This window comes from Aedes albopictus, chromosome 3 (assembly GCF_035046485.1).
Source record: "Aedes albopictus strain Foshan chromosome 3, AalbF5, whole genome shotgun sequence".
Classification (NCBI taxonomy): domain Eukaryota; kingdom Metazoa; phylum Arthropoda; class Insecta; order Diptera; family Culicidae; genus Aedes; species Aedes albopictus.
The window spans coordinates 84,871,168-84,891,673 of record NC_085138.1 but is presented as its reverse complement, the minus strand read 5'-3'; the positions used below and the strand labels follow the sequence as shown (position 1 = coordinate 84,891,673).

At 38.8% G+C, this 20,506-nt stretch overlaps 1 protein-coding gene across 3 annotated transcripts in view; it reads right to left on the bottom strand.

Annotated features, from left to right (window-relative positions):
- Positions 1–20,506, bottom strand: part of LOC109404827 (relaxin receptor 2) — a 354,324-nt gene that overhangs the window by 317,271 nt on the left and 16,547 nt on the right. The gene's annotated exons all lie outside the window — the stretch shown is intronic.

Genomic DNA, 20,506 nt, shown 5'->3' with positions numbered 1-20,506 from the left:
GCTTTTAATCACTGTTGGTTTGGGAAGAATTTGGCAGATTATAACTAAATGATAACAAGTTGTTTTGTTGCAATTTTTTTAACAAATATGACGCCAAATTACGCGTCGCTAAAGGGAGAGGGGAAAGGACAACCGAGCGTTACGGTCCATACAAAAATTCTAGGACTTTCATACAAAAAAGCGTAATGGAAGAAGAGGGGGGTTTCAAAATGACAATTTTGGCGTTGCGTTCTAAATGAATGCTATAAGTTTTGTTTTATGGCTTTTGGCTCGAGTGGTCAATATTACAAAAATGATCAAGCTATTTCGCGTCAATACAAAAAATAAACCCAACAAATTTTGAAATTATTTTGTTACAAAGAATGTAGCAAATATTACAATAAATGTGTTACGAAAATTTGTTATAGGCAATTATTTTAATATGCATAATGTAACAAATGCTGTTATATATCTGTTTGAATAAATAATACAAATTTTGTTATAGTGTTGTTTTTAAAATACTAACAAATTTTGTTACAATTTTGTTATGTTTATTCACATATACGAATCTATACAACAAAATTATATCAAATTGTGTTATTTCTAACAACGATTGTAATAATTTTGTTATAATCTTGTTAGAAGCTTCTGGTCGGGTACGGTTTGGGTCTAAAAATTACCCTAATTCTAAAGGACGGCTACAGAATTTGAAACGATATCGGTTTGACCCTTGTAAGATGTTTTTGACAACGTTATAAAAATTCTGTGTGAATTTGTTCAGTAATACATTTAAAATGTGTGCACAGATATTGGCTTTCTCGGTCTGGGATAAATCTAAACGGCTAGTTTAAGACTACCCGATGTTTCGGGTAATCCAAAACTAATTGTTTAGATTGACCTTAGACTGAGAAAACCAATATATGTACACACTAGTAGCACAAAGAACAGACATCCAGGCTAGAACAAATTTCATTCAGAAATAACCAAAAAAACAGTTTCCAGAGTTTCGGTCATCCGGACGCGCTGTGGACTGTTTTTTTTTCGGCACCAAATGACAATTACAAGGTTGCGGTCATCCAGATGCGCTGTGAACTGTTTTTTTTTTTGTCGCCATGAGACAATTTCAAGGGTGCGGTCATCCAGACGCACTGTGAACTGTTTTTTTTTTTGCCATGAGATAATTACAAGGGTGCGGTCAGATAACTTTTCCATAGAATGAATGGGAAGAAAACATGAAAAGCAACAGGTAAACAAAACAATTTAAAATTAAATTATTTTCATCGCGTCAGGCTAAATTTGGACTTAATGTTAGAGATATAAAATCACATTTTTAAACAATTATGCTCATGCTTCGCTACAATTCTGGATAAACGACAGATCAATATCACACTTGATGTAATAAAATAAGTAACTCATTTGGTCGGCTTCAAGTCAGAGGGGACCAAGTAACAAAATTGACGAAAATTAGATTTTTAGGGCATATGGTTAAGAATTACTTAAGCTACTTGGAACATTCACCCAATTTTCTTGATGTTACAATAACCGAGAGTTATAGCATAATTTTCTTTAGATTGAACTGCAAAAATCGATAATAGTGTGCAGTCAGAGTGGACCATATGCTTGTTATTAAGAGAGTTAAAAAAATGTGTATTGATTAAAATCCAATAGTTTATCATCAAAATGTGATACGTTTCCAAATCGTATGACTCCCTAACGTATTTTCTGATGAATATTGATCAAGAATGCACGTGAAATTCCATTTTATTATGGTCAATATTGTATTTTGCAGATCATCGTGTTGAAGCATATTGTGGCATTTTGCGTGCAGACAGAGTGGACCATGTGTCTCTAAGAAAAATAGTTGAAATTATCTTATTCTTCGTAATCCTTTCCAGGTCAAAATAGGTTTGTTTAGTAGCGTTTGGGCATCATATTGAAATGTACCAATACCCGTTTCATGAAGAAATTGATTTTACCGATTATTTAAGAATTGTGTACTTGGTTCACTCTGTCTGAACGAATTTTTGAAAAATGACAGTCCTCTGAATACATTATTATGAATTGTGTAACTACAATATTTCAAAAACGTACCGAATTATAAAAATACATTCAAAAGTTGTTTGCCATTGTATGTTCAAGTTAGGAAGTCTTAAATAGCTCGACTACCCTTTATGTGATATTGAACTGTTGTACTTGGTCCACTCTGACTGAACATAAAAATTGAAAATGGTAATCAACTGTGTAAAAACAAAAATATCAAATTTTAAACTACCTGCTCACATTATACACTACTCCTATTAACTGTTGTCCTACTTGTGCATTATTTTTTCATCAAATATGTAAAAACTTGAGTGTGAACTTGAGTGGTTGAAGATTTTCCAAAAACCGTTCAGTCAGAGTGGACTAAGTACAATCAATTACTTGGCAATTTCTCGGTTTCAAGCTTTATTTTACGTTTTTTCGCGATCAATACAGAGCGATGCTGCGATGAATAGTTATTAAGATTTATGGCAAAAAATCAAGAACATTTGTTGAAAAATTCAAAACTTTAAAGTCGTTTTTCTAGAAATTAAGTAAAAGACACATGGTCCTCTCTGACTTAACGCCGACCATTTGAGGATTACACAAACGGATATTCTAACAAAATACTACTTCCGCATCTTGTTAACGAGATGATGTAACCAAGGATGGGAACACTCACTTGCTGTTTTCTCGGCTCAGAAGCGTGCTATCAAGAAACAATGTATGGATGACTTTTGCCTAGTGGTTTTGTCTAAAAGTTTGCCGAATAGAGCAAGTGTCGCACACGCATATCGAAGTCGTGAGGGAGCTGCGAAGACAACTCTCCACGAGGTGAATGTAAATTACACTCACTTCGTGGAGCGTCGCTTTCCCAGCTCTGTCACGACTTTGATATGCGTGTGCGACCCTTACTCTATTCGGCAAACTTTTAGACAAAACCACAAGGCAAAAGTCGTTCATACATCGTTTCTTGATTGCACGCTTCTGAGCTGAGAAAATAGCAAGTGAGTGTATTTTTTTTGTAAGTCAGTGTTCCCATCCCTAGATGTAATTAGTAAAAATTTTTGAATTGTATGGCTAAATGCTGTGTGGAAACCACTTTCTCCATTCCTTTTTTGTGAAGCTCAAAACTTGTAACTTGCTGACATTCCAATGGGATTTTTAAATTTTGAAAACTTTTTTTTTATTATACGAAAGAGCACAATTTTTTTCTGAATTACTATGATTATTTTTTTTTCTAATTTTTAGATCTTTATTTTTTCATCTTTTGACAGCTGAGCAACTGCTTGACAGCTACGCCCACAAAATCTACCGAGGGGTGATTCAATGGAACCGTATGAAACATATAAACTCAAGACCACGCTCCAGACTACATTTGCTATGGCAAACCATGTTTTTGGTACAAAATGTTTAGTGCAATATTGCGCTTATTATACATAAAACAAAATAACTATGCTTGATTAGTCCTTGGGGTGCTTTCTTGTTTCATTTACTAGCTGTAGTCCGCTGAGAGGTTTGACCATCAATAAGGCACAATCCCTTCCAAACACGTGGATTGATTAGCAACAAATTAATCTAATTACTTTGTCTTTTTTATTAGATGTGCCGAAAACTAACATTTTCTACGGAATTATTAAGTATCTACTCAGCTGTTGGTACAGTTTGATGAAACTTACATCTATTTAGCCTTTGATGCGCATCGAATTGTGGACCTGTCTTAAACAGTTTCAATCCATGTTTTGAACTTTTTTCTGCTATTTCTTACTACAGACCGTAAAAGTGAAAACACCAATTGGCAGCCAAGGGCAAATAAAAACATATCGTTGAACCTCTTTTCATCGGTATTGAAACTATCAAGCCGATGCCGTTTATTTTTTTTTTTTGTTCTATCACCATCTGAAGGGGAAATTATTTCATTTACCTACTTACAAGCCACATCCGGAAAACTTTTAAGCCTCGTTGGATAAATGTATGACTCGTGCTGGAAAATCAACTTTTTGCAACCAGTCACATAAATAACTATTACGGTTAAGCAGAACACAGCTTAATGTTTTGATTGGCCGGGTGAATAATAATAATGATCCTGCAGGCGTTTTTCGATAACTTTGTTTTATCTTCATTAACAAGATTTTTAACCTGGGTCTACTTCAACCTCGGAACCCACGCTGTAATTCCCTTCCAAAGGAAGAACTCACGTATGGTTGAGTTTTTCGGGAGTGAGATTCGATCCCAGGTCCTCGACGTGATACTCACGTGCTTCAACCACCACACCAGGTCCACTCCACATTTTCGATAGCTTTTTAAAGGAAACCGGTGTTACGTTGATCCATTGCCGACATCAGCAGAACACACAAATTGACTGTATCTGGCGATAAATGTGTGCCTGCCGCCAGTTCTCGTATCGTGTTAGCCGCCCTAATACGAATAAGCAACAGTGTAACAGTGAATACCGGGAAAATTTGATTTCGCCAACACGTAGGTATCGAGTGCACTGAACAGCAGTTCAGAACCACGCTAATTAAGCCATGCAACGGACAACATGCGGTTTTGATTCGTACCTACGGTTATAACTTTGTAGTTAAATTGAAGGACAGAACGATGCAATAGCTGTAGGATATTTGTGTAAAACATTACTGCAAACGTAGTCTATGTTAACTGATCTATTATTGACACTTCCAGTTATCTACTAATATGATCCATCCTGTTCGTAAAATTATCACTGCCACTCCGGCACCCAAACAAGCATAATTAATCGAGCCTTGTTTAGATAAATAATTGTGTTTTAATTACTACCGGACACGCTGCTGGATGGCTGATGCGGTAGGCCGATAATCAACTCCGAACATGCTGCCGATCGTCCGCCATAAATTAGTGGCCCATCGAAGGTAAATAATGTTTTCTAAACACAATCCTTGGCGGTCGTCACCGCACGCACCAGACAGACGCAACGTTCCTAGCTGGTCGGCGACGCAATGGGTGTGGGTCGCATCGATTCATTGTGGACCAGAAATGAGGAGTTTGAATAACAAATATTTGTTTTACGATCAACATGTGCATAGTGCATTAATTTTTGTTTATATTTTTTAATTATTTAATTAGTTGTTTTAGGTCTTCAAAAATTCCCTTGAGTCATTGAATCTATAAGCGTAACTAGTGATCTCTCGCTGAATTAAATATAAGGTTTGTACTTACCCAACTGATCACTGAACTCTTCAGAACTTTCCTGAAAACCTCTGAAACCTTATGAAAATCTTAAAAACGCCTAGAAATGTTTTGAACAGCCTCAGAAAACCCCTAGGAGCACCAAAGACTTTCTAAATACAAACTATACTCAAGCACACTCAAAACGCGTTAAAACCCTCAAAACCCTAAGACCCCGTAGACTTCCCTGAACCGCTCTGAAACTCCCTAAAATTTACTGAAACACCTACAAACACCAGTAGACTTCCCTTGAACTCCACTGTAGACCCGTGAACCACCCTGAAACCTTCTAACATCTAGTGAAACGCCTCAAAATGTCTTGAAATCTGTCATAAAATTCACCTGAGACTCCCGTAGATTTGAGCATGAGCATGAGCATGATTGACCGCCCGCGGTTGCTCCTCTGTTATTGCAAGGACAACTGCATTTACACAAAGAACCAACAGATGATGCTTGGGATTAGCTTTCTCTTCATTGTGTAAATGCTGGAATCCCAATACTTTTCAATAAGCAATACCAGCGCCGGCCGCGTCCGAATGCAGGTCAATTGAGGATAGGGAAGGAAGTGATGACGTGATTCTCGCTTAGGCCAATAACCGAGGAATTCTCTGCGTTACTACGAGAAATCACTAGGAGTTTGGACAGGGGAAATGGAGATGTGTTGAGGATTTTGTCGTGGTAAACGAGTGTAATGTTTTGATTCGCGATTAATAATGCGCTCGTGAAGAAATACCCTTCTAAACCTTGGACGACGAACGTGATCTTTTGTGCCTCAAAACTCACCCTACATAAGTTATTAATTCGCAACTAAGGAGAACACAATGCTAAACACTGACGCATCTGTAGTTTGCGTTTCCGCGCGAGACAATGCTGAACGCGATCAATCCACAAGTATTAACAAAATAACACGTGATAAATAAATCAGAAAGATCTTACCGCATGGTTCGCCGTCTATCTTTTACCGACCCTCTCTTTTTCCAGAAATTCATGCAACCTTTATTTGAGTCAAAACATTTCATTTGGACTAAAATATAACAAATGTCGACACCGAAGATGACGAACCATTCAAATTGTTGTGTTCATGCAAAAAATGAAAGGAAATTATTTATTATCAACTAAATGTGCATTTGGAACTAGCGCCGACACATGACGTGACGAACTTTTCAATATTTGTTAGATAAATACACAAAAACCAGAGCAGAATTGTATAAATCCTTTAGCATTAATTATTATTATTATTATTGTTATGATAAAATGGAAAGAGCTCACCAATTAACATCCTTTGAAGTGTCCAGTGCGTATGTGCTACAGCATCTTCCACTAATTGGCCTCTTCTCCGAAATCACACTGAACCGCTACAACTACACACGGGTACGACGATGTGGACAGTCAAATAGACGACGACGACGGACGATCCGAATGAAAACGCGGCCTGCACACTTTGCCACCAAAAACTCAAAGCGGCATTTCGACGTTACCTCCAAAAACACACTAAACTGCCCTGTACGAAGACGAGCACTGTGAAATAGACGACGACGACGCGCTCGCGGCCAAACCAAATGAAAAAGCGGCATTTCAACGTTGCCTCCAAAAACACACTGAACTGCCCTGTACGAAGACGAGCACTGTGAAATAGACGACGACGACGCGCTCGCGGCCAAACCAAATGAAAAAGCGGCATTTCGACGTTACCTCCAAAAACACACTAAACTGCCCTGTACGAAGACGAGCACTGTGAAATAGACGACGACGACGCGCTCGCGGCCAAACCAAATGAAAAAGCGGCATTTCAACGTTGCCTCCAAAAACACACTGAACTGCCCTGTACGAAGACGAGCACTGTGAAATAGACGACGACGACGACGACGCGCTCGCGGCCGAACCAAATGAAAAAGCGGCATTTCGATGTTGCCTCCAAAAACACACTAAACTGCCCTGTACGAAGATGAGCACTGTGAAATAGACGACGACGACGACGCGCTCGCGGCCGAACCAAATGAAAAAGCGGCATTTCGATGTTGCCTCCAAAAACACACTAAACTGCCCTGTACGAAGATGAGCACTGTGAAATAGACGACGACGACGACGCGCTCGCGGCCGAACCAAATGAAAAAGCGGCATTTCGACGTTGCCTCCAAACACACACTAAACTGCCCTGTACGAAGACGAGCACTGTGAAATAGACGACGACGACGACGCGCTCGCGGCCGAACCAAATGAAAAAGCGGCATTTCAACGTTGCCTCCAAAAACACACTGAACTGCCCTGTACGAAGACGAGCACTGTGAAATAGACGACGACGACGACGACGCGCTCGCGGCCGAACCAAATGAAAAAGCGGCATTTCGATGTTGCCTCCAAAAACACACTAAACTGCCCTGTACGAAGATGAGCACTGTGAAATAGACGACGACGACGACGCGCTCGCGGCCGAACCAAATGAAAAAGCGGCATTTCGACGTTGCCTCCAAACACACACTAAACTGCCCTGTACGAAGACGAGCACTGTGAAATAGACGACGACGACGACGACGCGCTCGCGGCCGAACCAAATGAAAAAGCGGCATTTCGATGTTGCCTCCAAAAACACACTAAACTGCCCTGTACGAAGATGAGCACTGTGAAATAGACGACGACGACGACGCGCTCGCGGCCGAACCAAATGAAAAAGCGGCATTTCGATGTTGCCTCCAAAAACACACTAAACTGCCCTGTACGAAGATGAGCACTGTGAAATAGACGACGACGACGACGCGCTCGCGGCCGAACCAAATGAAAAAGCGGCATTTCGATGTTGCCTCCAAAAACACACTAAACTGCCCTGTACGAAGATGAGCACTGTGAAATAGACGACGACGACGACGCGCTCGCGGCCGAACCAAATGAAAAAGCGGCATTTCGACGTTGCCTCCAAACACACACTAAACTGCCCTGTACGAAGACGAGCACTGTGAAATAGACGACGACGACGACGCGCTCGCGGCCGAACCAAATGAAAAAGCGGCATTTCAACGTTGCCTCCAAAAACACACTGAACTGCCCTGTACGAAGACGAGCACTGTGAAATAGACGACGACGACGACGACGCGCTCGCGGCCGAACCAAATGAAAAAGCGGCATTTCGATGTTGCCTCCAAAAACACACTAAACTGCCCTGTACGAAGATGAGCACTGTGAAATAGACGACGACGACGACGCGCTCGCGGCCGAACCAAATGAAAAAGCGGCATTTCGACGTTGCCTCCAAACACACACTAAACTGCCCTGTACGAAGATGAGCACTATGAAATAGACGACGACGACCTCACCTGAGACTCCCGTAGATTTTACTTAAAACTTGGATCTGGAACGCCTTGAAACCCATTAGAAACCCTTTCTGAGAACCACGAATAGGGTGGGTGTACCAATTATGGCACTACCTAAGGAAAACTATTTATACAAAAATAACGAGAAGACCAACGAATATCATCAATAATTTAAAAGACAGCTTAGTTTCCATACTTTACAGGAAAAATATAGAAACGGAGCCAAAACTACTTTTAGTATTGATTACAGCGTGTGCCAATGATAGGAACCCTGTACCAGATATGGTTACATTTTATAACTTCGGTTCCTTTTCGCACTATTTGCATGCATTCCTTATGGGGTTAGCCATAACTGGTACACTATGGCGAAAAAGGGTACAAGGAAGCCGAAATTATAAGGAAAACGATTTATTTGTACCATGATTTGAGGAAAATGTGGATTTTAAATGAGTGCGACCATCTTTTGTGAAAGTGATCTGATGTTCAGAAAATTATTCTTGTTGATTTACATCGTTAAAGGATGAAAATTAACTATGGCGAATAATTGGTACTATATCCATAATTGGTACACTTACCCTACTTCCCATACACTTTTTTGAAACCCCTGGAAATCATTGAAACCCTCTGAAACCTCTCGTAGCGCATTGAAACGCCTTGAAACTTGAGAAAACCAACCACCCTGTCCCTGTTTCTGAAGTCCCCTGAAACGTTCGAAATCCGCGAAAACGCCTTGATTCGTCTTGGAATGCATTGGATCCTTGAAGAAAATTCTCTGGGAACCCCATGAACTTCCCTTAAACTCTTCAGACGCTCCCTGAAACCTTTGAAACTCCCTGTGTTCGGACAGGCCTGGGTTCATCACCTCTAACTCTTTCTGCACACGACGCATTTGAATTTTATGTCAGACTTTCAATTTCCGTTCTATAGTGCAATGAGGCAGTCAGCGTTACAATCTGTGTCATCCTTCCGGTGAAGTGATATACAAAGGTACATCTATACACCATGACAGAAAAGTTATCCCGCGTGCTTTCAATTCGATACTTGGTTGGCCGGATGTTTGCGGAAGCCGCGCTGCGCCGCCAGAGTTGGTAAACAAAATTAATTATACTTGAGCACCTTTATGTCACCGGGACGCATACTAACCGACACGGCCGGATGCAAACTGATGCCACCGCCGCCGCCTGTAGTGCCTACCTCATAGGCACATTGCCGACGGGGATGCTGATGGAACTCAAATTCGATTGGCGCTATGCTTGTGGCGGTTAGGAACTCGGTGTACCCATGTACCATCGGCGGACATTGATTGTTTTTGGTAGCTTGTCAAAGGAGCACGTGCGTACATACATAGTACATACATGCATGGTGACATGGATGCGGCAAAATTTGGGTCAATCGAATTAATTTACAGCAATCCATAAGGAAGGCCAGTGCCTGCTTGAGACAAAAACAAACTAGGATAAATATTGATTTCCCTAATGGAACTCATCAGGTCATGTTAAGGAATTAAAGAACAAAAATATTCGTATTAAAAAAAACATATTGTACAACGAACATTTCTATATACTATAAGCTGTGCAAAATCTGGAATGGAAACAAAGTCGGCAAGCACACAGCGTAATCCTGAATAAAGTACTCCAAGCTTTGATAAAAACGTTCATTTATCCTTGATTTAATTGAATTTTATTCCACTGACATGTATCTAAAAATCTATTGGAGAACTATTTCAAAGATTCAATCAAGTAGTAGACACATTCTACCGTGACGTGACGTTACAACGTTTTGACGCCTTTTTGGTCAGATTTTTCAGTATAACTCGTACATTCGACCATAAACCCTCAAATATTCGGATTCCTTGTAAAATTTCCAATAAGTATGATCTGTTAAACAGTTAGTTTTAATCGAAAAAAAAAGAATTCATCCAGGAATTCCTCCAAGACATATACATAGATTTTTTCCAAGAAACCCTCCGGGAATTTTACAAGAAAATCCTACAGGAAAACCCCAAGAATTTCTCCAGGAGTCCCTCTATAACTTCTGCCAACAATCTCTTCAGGAATTTCTCCACAAATACCTCCAAGGATTTTTTCAAGAAATTCCTTCAAAAGCTCATCCAAAAATTCTTCTAGAAATTCTTTCATGAATACCTCCAAGATTCTTCAGGAAACCTCCAGGAATTCCTCAAGAAAATACTCCTGGAACAACTCCAGGAATTCCTCCGAGAATTCCCTTGAGTAATTCTCCAGGAACTGCTCCGAAACTTCTTCCCAGTATTTCTCCCAGATTTCCATCAGGGGTTATTCCAGGAATTTTGTTGAAAATTCGTTCAAGAATCCCATCTGGAATTTTTCCAAGAATTTCTCCAGTTATTCCTCCAAAACTTCTGCTAAGAATTGCTCCAACAATCCGTTGAGGAATTCCTCCAGAAATTCTTTAAAGAACTCTGACAAGAATTCCGATAAGAATCAGGGATTCCTTAATAAATTACTCTAGGAATACCAGGGTTTTTTTTTTCAAAAAATATGGATTCTTCAGAAATCCCTCCAGAATGCCTACAGGAATTCCCAAGGAATTCCATCAAGATTTTCTTCAGGAAATAATCGAAGAATTCCTCCAAGACTTCCCACCAGAAGAAATTTGAAGAAATTTCTGGAGAAAATCCTGGAGGACCTCCTGGAGTACTTTCTGGAAGAATTCATGTAGTAATCTGTGAAGGAATTTTCAAAGAATATCCTTGGGAATTCTTAAAGGAATTCTTGAAGGATTTCCTTGAGGAATTTTTTTCGAAGTAAATTTTTTAATTTTTATTTTCTGGGGTAATTCCTGGAATAATTCTTGGAGAAAATCCTGGAGGAATTCCTGGCGAAATTTCTGGAGTCATTCCTGGAGGACTTTTTGGAGTATTTCCTGGAGGAATTCCTTGAATATTTTTGTAGGAATTCCTGGAGTATTTTCCGAAACAATTTTCTCAAAGGAATTCCCGTAGTAGTTCCAGAAAGAATTTGCAGAGTAATTCCTGGAGAAATTCCTGGAAAAATTCCTGGAGGACATCCTGAAGGAATTACTGGAGTACGTGCTGGAAGAATTACTGGAATATATCCTGGAGCATTTCCAGGAGGAATTCTTGGACGCATTCTTAGAGGAATTCTTAGCAGAAGTTTTGGAGGAATAACTTGAGAAATTGTTGAAAAAAATTGCTGGAGGATTTTTTGTTAAAATTCTTAGAGAAATTCCTGACGGGATTCTTAGAGAAATTCTTAACAGAATTCTTTCAGTATTTTCTGGAGATATTCTTGGAGGAATTCTGGGAAGAAACTTCGGAGCAGTTCCTGGAGAATTACCTGATGGAATTCCCGGAGGAATCCCTAAGGTTTTCCCAGGATTATTTTCTTGCAGAATTTCCAGAGGTTTCCTGAAGAATCTTGCAGGTATTTATAAAGGAATTTCTGAAAGATTTTTAGATGAATTCTTGAAGGAATTTCATGAAAAAAAAACCTTGCAGATATTCCTGGCGAAATTCCTGAGTGATTCTTGTCAGAAGTCTTAGAGAGACCCCTGGAGAAATTCTTGGGGAAGGTAGTGTAGGAATTTCAGGAGGGATTTTTAGAAAAGCTCTAGGCATATGTCTTGGAGGAATTTCTGGATGAATTCTTGGAAAAAATCCTTAGGGGTCGTTCAAATATGACGTCCATCATTTAGGGGGGAGGGGGGGTCTGAGAAAGTGTGACACTCCATGTATTAGGTATACGAAAAAGCGTGACAGAGGGGGGAGGGGGGGTCTAAAAATCCCGAAAAATGATGGACGTCATATTTGGATCGTCCCTTAAAGAGCTCGTCGAGGACATCCTGGTGGAATTCCAAGAAGAATTTATTAAGGAACTCTTGAAAGAGTTCCTGCAAAAATTCCTAAAGGAGTTCCTGGAGAAATTCGGTGAGGAATTTTTGGCGTAATTCCTCAACAATTTTCGGAGAAATTTCAGAAGAAATCCCTGAAGGAACTTTCGGCCAAATTCTTAGAGTAAAAAATGAGTATTTTCTTGAGGAACTACTAAAGGTTTCCTGAAGAACCCTGGGGGTATTCATGGAAGAATTTCTGGTGGAATTCTTGAAAAAAATCCTGAAAAATCCCTGGAGGAATTTCTGGAAGAAATCTTCGATAAATTCCTGAAGAAGTTCCTGGAGGATTTCCTGAAGTAATTTCTGTTGGAATTCCTTGAAAAAAATTCTCACGAATTCCTGGAGTAATCTCTGCAGGTTTTTGGAGGAATTCTTTGAGGGATTTCTGGACAAATTTCTTGAGAACTTCTTCGAAAAACTAATAGAGGAATCTTCGGAGATTTAATGGAGAAACGCTTGGAAGAATTCCTGGAGGAATGTCTATGGCAGAAGTCTATGAGGAATTCCTGGAGAAATACCTAGAGGAATTCTTTAAGGAATTCTTGGCAGAATTCCTGGAGCGATTGTTGAATTTCTGGTGGAATTCTTGTAGGAATTCTTGGAAAACATTCTTGGAGGAACTCTTGGATGAATTATCGAAGAATTTCTTGAAAAATTCCAGGATGAATTCTTCCAGGAATTATTGGCAGAAATTCTTGGAAGAATACCTAGAAAAATTCTTCGAGGAATTCTTGGTGAAAGTCTTGGAGGAATTCCTGAAGGATTTTTTGGAGGAGCTACACCGATAAAGTAAAGAGATTCAAATGTTGAGCTTGTGGATCTTGAAGGTCTGAATTCCAGAATAGTTTGGATGACCTAGATCACAAAGTGGATGTTGCTAAGCTATCAGAATTGCACTCTGAGGCTCTAAGAGTAGCGTAGATTATATTCCGCGAGTATTTGCTACAATAAAATATCCTTAGATTTACAGATATTGACACCCATACACTAAAACCTCCATTTAGGTAATGAGTCGGGACTGCCTAAATAGAATTTTTACCTAAATGGATTCAGTTTATTACCTAAATGGAATACATGATTGGAAAGAAGTTAAACTAGGGAGAGTGACTCGAATAGAAGATTTAAAGAGGGTCATGCAGAGTTTCAGAGAACTTTCAAGGGAGTTTCAGGAGGGGAGGGACTTCAGGGGCGATTTCGGTGGGTTCGGAGGGTCTCAGGTGAGAATTGTCATGCAAATGACTAACTGGGCACGGAACACCAAAAAACCCTGCAAAATTCCGCCAGACTGAAAAAAATATTAAATGTCGGGTTAATTTTTATCGTATGTCGGGCCACTGTTGGACCAACATCGAACAACTGTTGAGTCTATGTTGGGTTTGGTGGCCAAAATAAAAACAGGTGAATGATAGGTTAATGTCGGGTATGACGTCATCAATCTTAAGTACTCCAACTGTTCCGAACACAACCTAATTCTATTTAGGTAACGTTACCTAAATGGAGGGACCTAAATAGATTTTACCTAAATGGATCTTACCTTAATGGAGGTTTGAGTGTACTTCAAAACACATTGGGTCTATTTGTGTGCCATGGGACACCCAAATAGCAACACATAGAGATAATCGTAATACCATGAGGCGCAACAGACACAATCGTGAAAGAATTATGCCGATAGAATGAACAGAAACAAGAGTAGAGCCTGTAGACCTTGAAGGTCTTAATTCCAGAATAGTTTGGAAAGCCTGCAATATCCAATGAATGTACAAAAAGTATTATAGTTGTGCAATGAGGTTCCATCAGCAGCACAGACAACATTCTACGAATATTTTTCTACAATTAAAGCATGATACATGATGTAGATATCGTAACCCAAACTTCAAAGTGTTTTGGAGGCCATTTGTATTTCACGGAATGTCCAACTTCCACAACATAGAATTGCTCGTAACATTGCCAGGTCCAATGGATGTCAACGTGACTATATTTCTTGAACAGAGTGACCACAAATGATGGTAGATGTTGTAGATCTTAAGAAAATGAATTCCAGAGAATTCCATGTACCATAAATTTTTTAGGAGTGCTTTGAAGCTTTCTGAGTATCGTAGACTATGTTCTGTGATGATTCATCGTGTATCAAATTTGGTTTAGAATGTTGGATTTGTGACGCAAACTTCGGAGTACTTTGGAGGCCTTAGAATTGCTCTGGGATCAAAACTGGGAACCAAAACAGACTATGAAGGTAGTAATACATTACATGTCAAGGATCAGTAAAAACTATTGATGATTGGCGAAACGATGAAATTTGAGCAAAAACATGTAGATTTCATAAAAAATACAAAAAAAAGCCACGTATTTTCGGCTACCAGCAAAAGAGGGCAGGCTGCAAAGGGGGAGAATTTCTTGAAATCGTACAAAGATTCCAACCGGAGTTCTTCCTAGTTTTTTTTTTTCTGGAAACTTCCCAAAACCAAATACATACTCCTTATATTTTCTAGGAATATCTCTAGGTTTTTACAGGGTTTCTTCTTGAAACGTTTCTAAGGATTCTTCCTCTGCGGAGCGGACCTGGTGTGATGGTTAGAACACTTGACTATCACGCCGAGGACCTGGGATCGAATCCCACTCCCGACAAACTCGCAAAATTTGAGTTCTTCCTTCGGAAGGGAAGTAAACCGTGAGTCCCGAGATGAACTAGCCAAGGGCTAAATATCTCGTTAATACAGATAAAAAAAATCCTTCCTGAAATTCTTCTAATCTGTTTATACTGAAATTGTTCCTAGGATTCCTTCCGCAGTTATTGCAATAGCACCTACTGGAATAATTTCAGTAATTTCTACCAAAATTCATCCAATTCATTCAAGGATTTCTCTCAGAATTCTTTCAGAAATTCTGGAATTCTTCCAGCAATTTTTCAAGGGATTATTCCGGAAACTTATGAGATATTTTCCAAAATTCTCCTCCAAAACTCCTTCCAGAATATAACCAGAAATTCTTTCAAATACTTCTACCAGAATCCCACCAGAGTTTCTTCTTATGAATGTCTGCCACGGAGTCTTCCTGGAGCTATTTCAGAAATCTTCATTAGATACTTATAATTCTCTCGGAAAAGATGCTTACTGGTATTTTTTTTCTAGCTTCTCCACATATAGTAATCGTTATCCATTCGGAGATGTTGATCGAAGTTTTTCTCACATCTACTCGGATTTATTTTTGGATATTTCTCCTGAGAATTTCCAAGAGATTCTCTCCTCTATTTTTCCATGGATTCTTTCCGAAAATCTTCCAGAAAATCTTTCCGGAATACTTTCGAAATTTCGCATTTTCCTAGGAATTCCTTCGAAAATCTTCTTGGAGAAATCGATTATCTTCGAATTCTTCCAAGAAATTCAATAAGATTATTCTCGGAAAATTCCCCAAAAATGGATTGAGATTTACAGGAACTGTTTGTAAGATTCCTCCAACAAATCATCCAAAAATTTAACAATTTGCTGAAGGATTTCTCTAAAGACAAAAATCACAATTCTCACGCATATTCTTCCGGAATCCTTCAAGAGATTCTGTCCGGAATTTTTCCGAAGATTTCTTCTGGAATTTTTTAAAAGATTTCAACCTAAACTCCAGCTGGAATTCTTCCAGGGATTTCTACCAGAACTTTTCCAAGTATTTCTCGTATGATTCATTCACAGACATTTTACGGATTCTTCTAAAACTTGCCCCGAAAATCTCACTCGGAAATTTCCCAAGGATTCATCTCAAAATTCTGCCAAAATTTCCGTTTTAGGAATTTCTCGAAGAATTTTTCCTGATTTTCCATCTGAAATTTGACAGGACACACCCCTCAGAAATCTTCCTGAGATTCCTCCCGGAATTTTTTCAGTGATTTTTACCAAATTTCTTCCAGGGATTTTTATCATTCCTTCTTAAAATTTCTCCATGAATTCTTTCCAAGATTACAATCGGATTTTCATTTCAAGACTCGAATATTTTCCGAGATTTTCTATCGAAGTTCTATCAAAGACTTCTTCTGGAAAGCTTAAAATAAATTGCTTCCGGAATTTTTGTCGAAATTTTTCTTCCAAGAATACCCACCAGATTTTTTCTATGGATTTCTCCTAGATGGTGTTTCTGATATTCCTTCCGGAGTTCTTCCAAGTTTTCTTGCTGGTATTATTTCACGTTATTCTCCCGAAATTCTCTCAGGGATTTTTTCTTCCCGAATTCTTTTATAGATTTTCCTGGAACTCTCCGGATTTGCTCCCCGAAATTCGTAAAAATTTAAGGATTTTTTTTTTCTGTAATAGTTCCATTCGGACTTCTTCGTTCATAGTACTTCTCCATGATATCTTCCGGGATTCCATCAAGAACTCTTCCAGATATTCCTTGAAGAATTTTCACAATCTAACGGAAAAATTCTAACGAACTTCTTTATCCTTTGATAGATACGTATTCCGACCTCAATTGTAAGGTCGTCTTCAGTGTCTCGTAATTGACTCGACTGTAAGGGTTTCTCTGAACATCCTTCAGGATTCATCCTGGTATTCTTTCATTGATGCTTCTCACCATTTTTTTGTGGGATGCTTCCTGCATTTTGTGATAATTTTCTCTTACAATTCTGGCAGAAAGTTCTTTCAGGTATTTTTTTTCCAAAATTCTTCAGGAACTCTTGTTGATTTTCATTTTCAAGAATGCTTTCAAGGCGTGCCTTCCAAATTTTATAAGTTTTTTTTTCAATTATTTCAGAGATTTCTGCTTGAATTCTTCCAGAGATTTCCCCTGAATTTTTTAAAGGGAAATCAACCAGATTTTTTCCCTGGGATCCAGCATTCTTTCAGTCATCTCGAGTATCTCGGAACCCTTTTCATTTTTTTATACTGAAGTTTTCAATGGATTCCTTTTTATTTTTTTTCTTAATTTTCTCCTCAAACTCTTTCTGAGGTTCATCCCGGATATATTCCAATTTTTTTCCGAAACTCTTCAAATATTTCTCTCGGATTTTTTGGGGCTTTCTCTTGTAGCTATTCCAACGCTTTCACCTGAAATTTTTCAGCGATTTATCTTCCAGCGATTTTATGCTTCCAAGGGTTCCCTGCGGAACTCCAGATATTACGCACGGAATTTTTTACAGGCATCACTTCCAGAGTTCTTCCAGAGATTCTTCCCGGAACTTTGTCCGAGGATTTCTGCCGTTATTTTGTCCAGAAACTTTTCCAAGATTTCCTAGATAGTGTCTCGTAACTCTTTCAGAGATTTTTTTTCAGAATAGTTTCATGGATGCCTTCTGGAATATTCCTTTGGATTTCTTCGGGATTGTATTCCGGAGCTTGTACTCCCGGGTTCATCCACGGTTACTTGCCAGAATTATTTTAGATTTCTCTTCCAAAATTCTCTCAGAGATTTTTCCGGAATTTTTCATGGATAACTTTATCAGTTTTTCCAGAAATGTCTCTGGGAATTCTTCCTGAGGTTCCACCCGGCATATTCCAAGAATTCTTCCCGAAATTATTACAAGATTTTTTCTAGAAATTACTCCTGGAAATCTTCTAATGACTCTTTACGGAATTCTTGAGAAATTTATCTCAGAATGTTTGTTTTCCCGGAACTTTGTCTAAGGATTCCACCCGTTATTTTTTTCAGTTATTTTTCCTAGATTTCTGACATGGATTGTTCCAGAGCTACTCCGCTGATTTTTTCGTAATTCATTCAGAGATTCTTTCCAAAATTCTCCATAAGGATGCGTTCCGGAATTTTCTATGGCTTCCTTCGGGGTTGTTTTCCAGAGATTACTTCCGGTATTGAGCCATGGATTATTGCTGAAATGTTTTTAGGTTTTCCTTGTGGAGTTCTCTCAAGCATTTTTCCGGATTTTTTTTTCGGGATTATCCCCAACTCGGAATTCAAAAAATCCTATAGTCTCTTTATAGGAATTCTTTCAGGAATTTCTGTCGAGAATCTTACAGCAATTCCAACCAGCATTCTTCCCGGACTTTTTCTCCGGAAATCGTTCAGGGATTTCTCCCGGAATTCTTTTAGAGATTCAATACGAAATGCTTACGGGACTTCCATGTTGTTTACGATTCGGATGAATTTCTTCAACTTCCGGACTAAGAAAAGTTTCGCAAGCTTTCCATGGCTGGTTTGATCTAATTCAACATGTAGGATTCGTGTGCGTGGGAAGAACGCTGATTTATGACTTGATTACGGTACGGTAGCACCCCTCCAAGAGGTCCTTCTGGAATTCTACAAGCATTCCAGTCGGAATTCGTCCAAAAATGGTGAGATCCTTCCGGTGGTTTATTTAGGATTCCTTCAGAAGTTAAATCTGGGATTCTTTCAAGAGCTCTTGCCAGGATTCCTCCAGGAAGTATTCACGAGATTCTTCCAGAGAATTTTTCAGGGATTTCTTAAGAAATACCATCTTAGATTACTTCAGGACTGCTAAATTACATCAAAATTCCTTTTAAAATTTATCAAGAAATCAATTCCGAGATTCCTCCAAGAATCCCTTCCTCCTGGCAGGAACTCATTTTTTAAATATCTCTTAAATGGTTTTCAGCATATCGATCATTCATCTACAATATCAGAAGTCAGTCAACTTTTAAATAAATTGAAAATTATGATTCTGTATGTTTTAACAGCGCTAAATAGCTGCTGATGGAAAAATTGTTGATTTTTTGATAAAGAACACAAGCAAGTTCAACCACTTCAAAAGTCTAATAAAATAGGTAATTTAATTGCTTCCAGAAGTTTATTCGTAAGTTTTTGTGTATATTAGGCACCTGCAATGGAAAAGGAGATCAGAATAAAACCTTTGGCTTCAAAATTAACATCACATATTATTAGTACGAGAAATTCTTATACTTCAACTTCAAAGTGTCTTATAAACCGCCCCCGTGCAGATATTTGGTTCAAACGCTCGTCTAAGTATGCAGAATTGATTAACGAAAATTGCAGCTGCCAAGAGCTGCCAAAACATTAGCGCCATAATGATATGTGTATAGCCAAATTGTATGAAAAACAGAAATTTTGTTCGGAATTCGTTCGACACGACGAAATCGACAAAAATAATGAAAATGCCATTAATATGAAATTAAGAGCTCAATAATGTTTCAGTATATTCATTTAGGCTAAAACTAGCAGACTACTGTGATTTGGAAATTTTTGCCACGAATTTTCAAATCTGGACCACTGTGCGGTAGCAGTTTCAGGAAGAATCTCGGAAAGAGTTCCCTGAGATATATAGGAAAGAATTTTCAATGGATCTGTTAAGGAAATTCCAAGACGTATCCATGAAGGAATGTGAGAAGAAATCCTGGAAACAGTTGCTAAAAGAATCCTGGAGGAAGTTTTCGGAGGAGTCCCGGCAAGATTTTCTAGTACAATTCCGGAAGGATTTCCCAAAGGAATCCAGGAAGCAGTTCCTGTAGGAGTCTCCTAAGAGAATTGAAGGAGCTCCCAAAAGAATTTTCACAGGAATCCTGGAAGTGATTACTGAAGGAATTCCGGAAGGATTTCCTAGAGCAATCCCGGAAGAAATGCTTAAAGTAATAACAGAGAAAGTTCTTGGAGGATTCCTGGATAGATTTCCTAGAGGAATCTCAGACAGAATTTATTAAGAACTTCCACAAAGTGCTCCCGGAGAAACCTCGCTTGGAATGCCTGAAGGCGGCCTAGTGGAATCCCAGAAGAAATTATTGAATGAATTTCGAAAAGAACTTCTGGAGGAATCCCAGAAGAATGCTTGAAGGAATTCTAGAGCAAACTTCGCTGGAGGAATCCCAGAAGGACTTCCTGGAAGAATCCAAGATAAAACCTGTTCAGGAATCTCAGAGAATCCTGTAAGAATCCCAAATGTAATTTCTGAAGAAATCCAAAATAGACCCCCGAAAAATCTCATTAGAGATAAGCGATGATTTTCATATTTATCAGAACTATTTTGAAAAACTGTCGATCGATGTTTTGCGACATTTGATTATGCGGTACTTTCAGTTTTGTTTAATTTATTCACTAGAAGGAGCTACTATTACCCCTGCTTTTGGTATTCTACACAAGAATCACAGCCAATCTACAAGTTTTTCACACTCTGCTTCCAATAACAAAAACTTGAAAGTTCT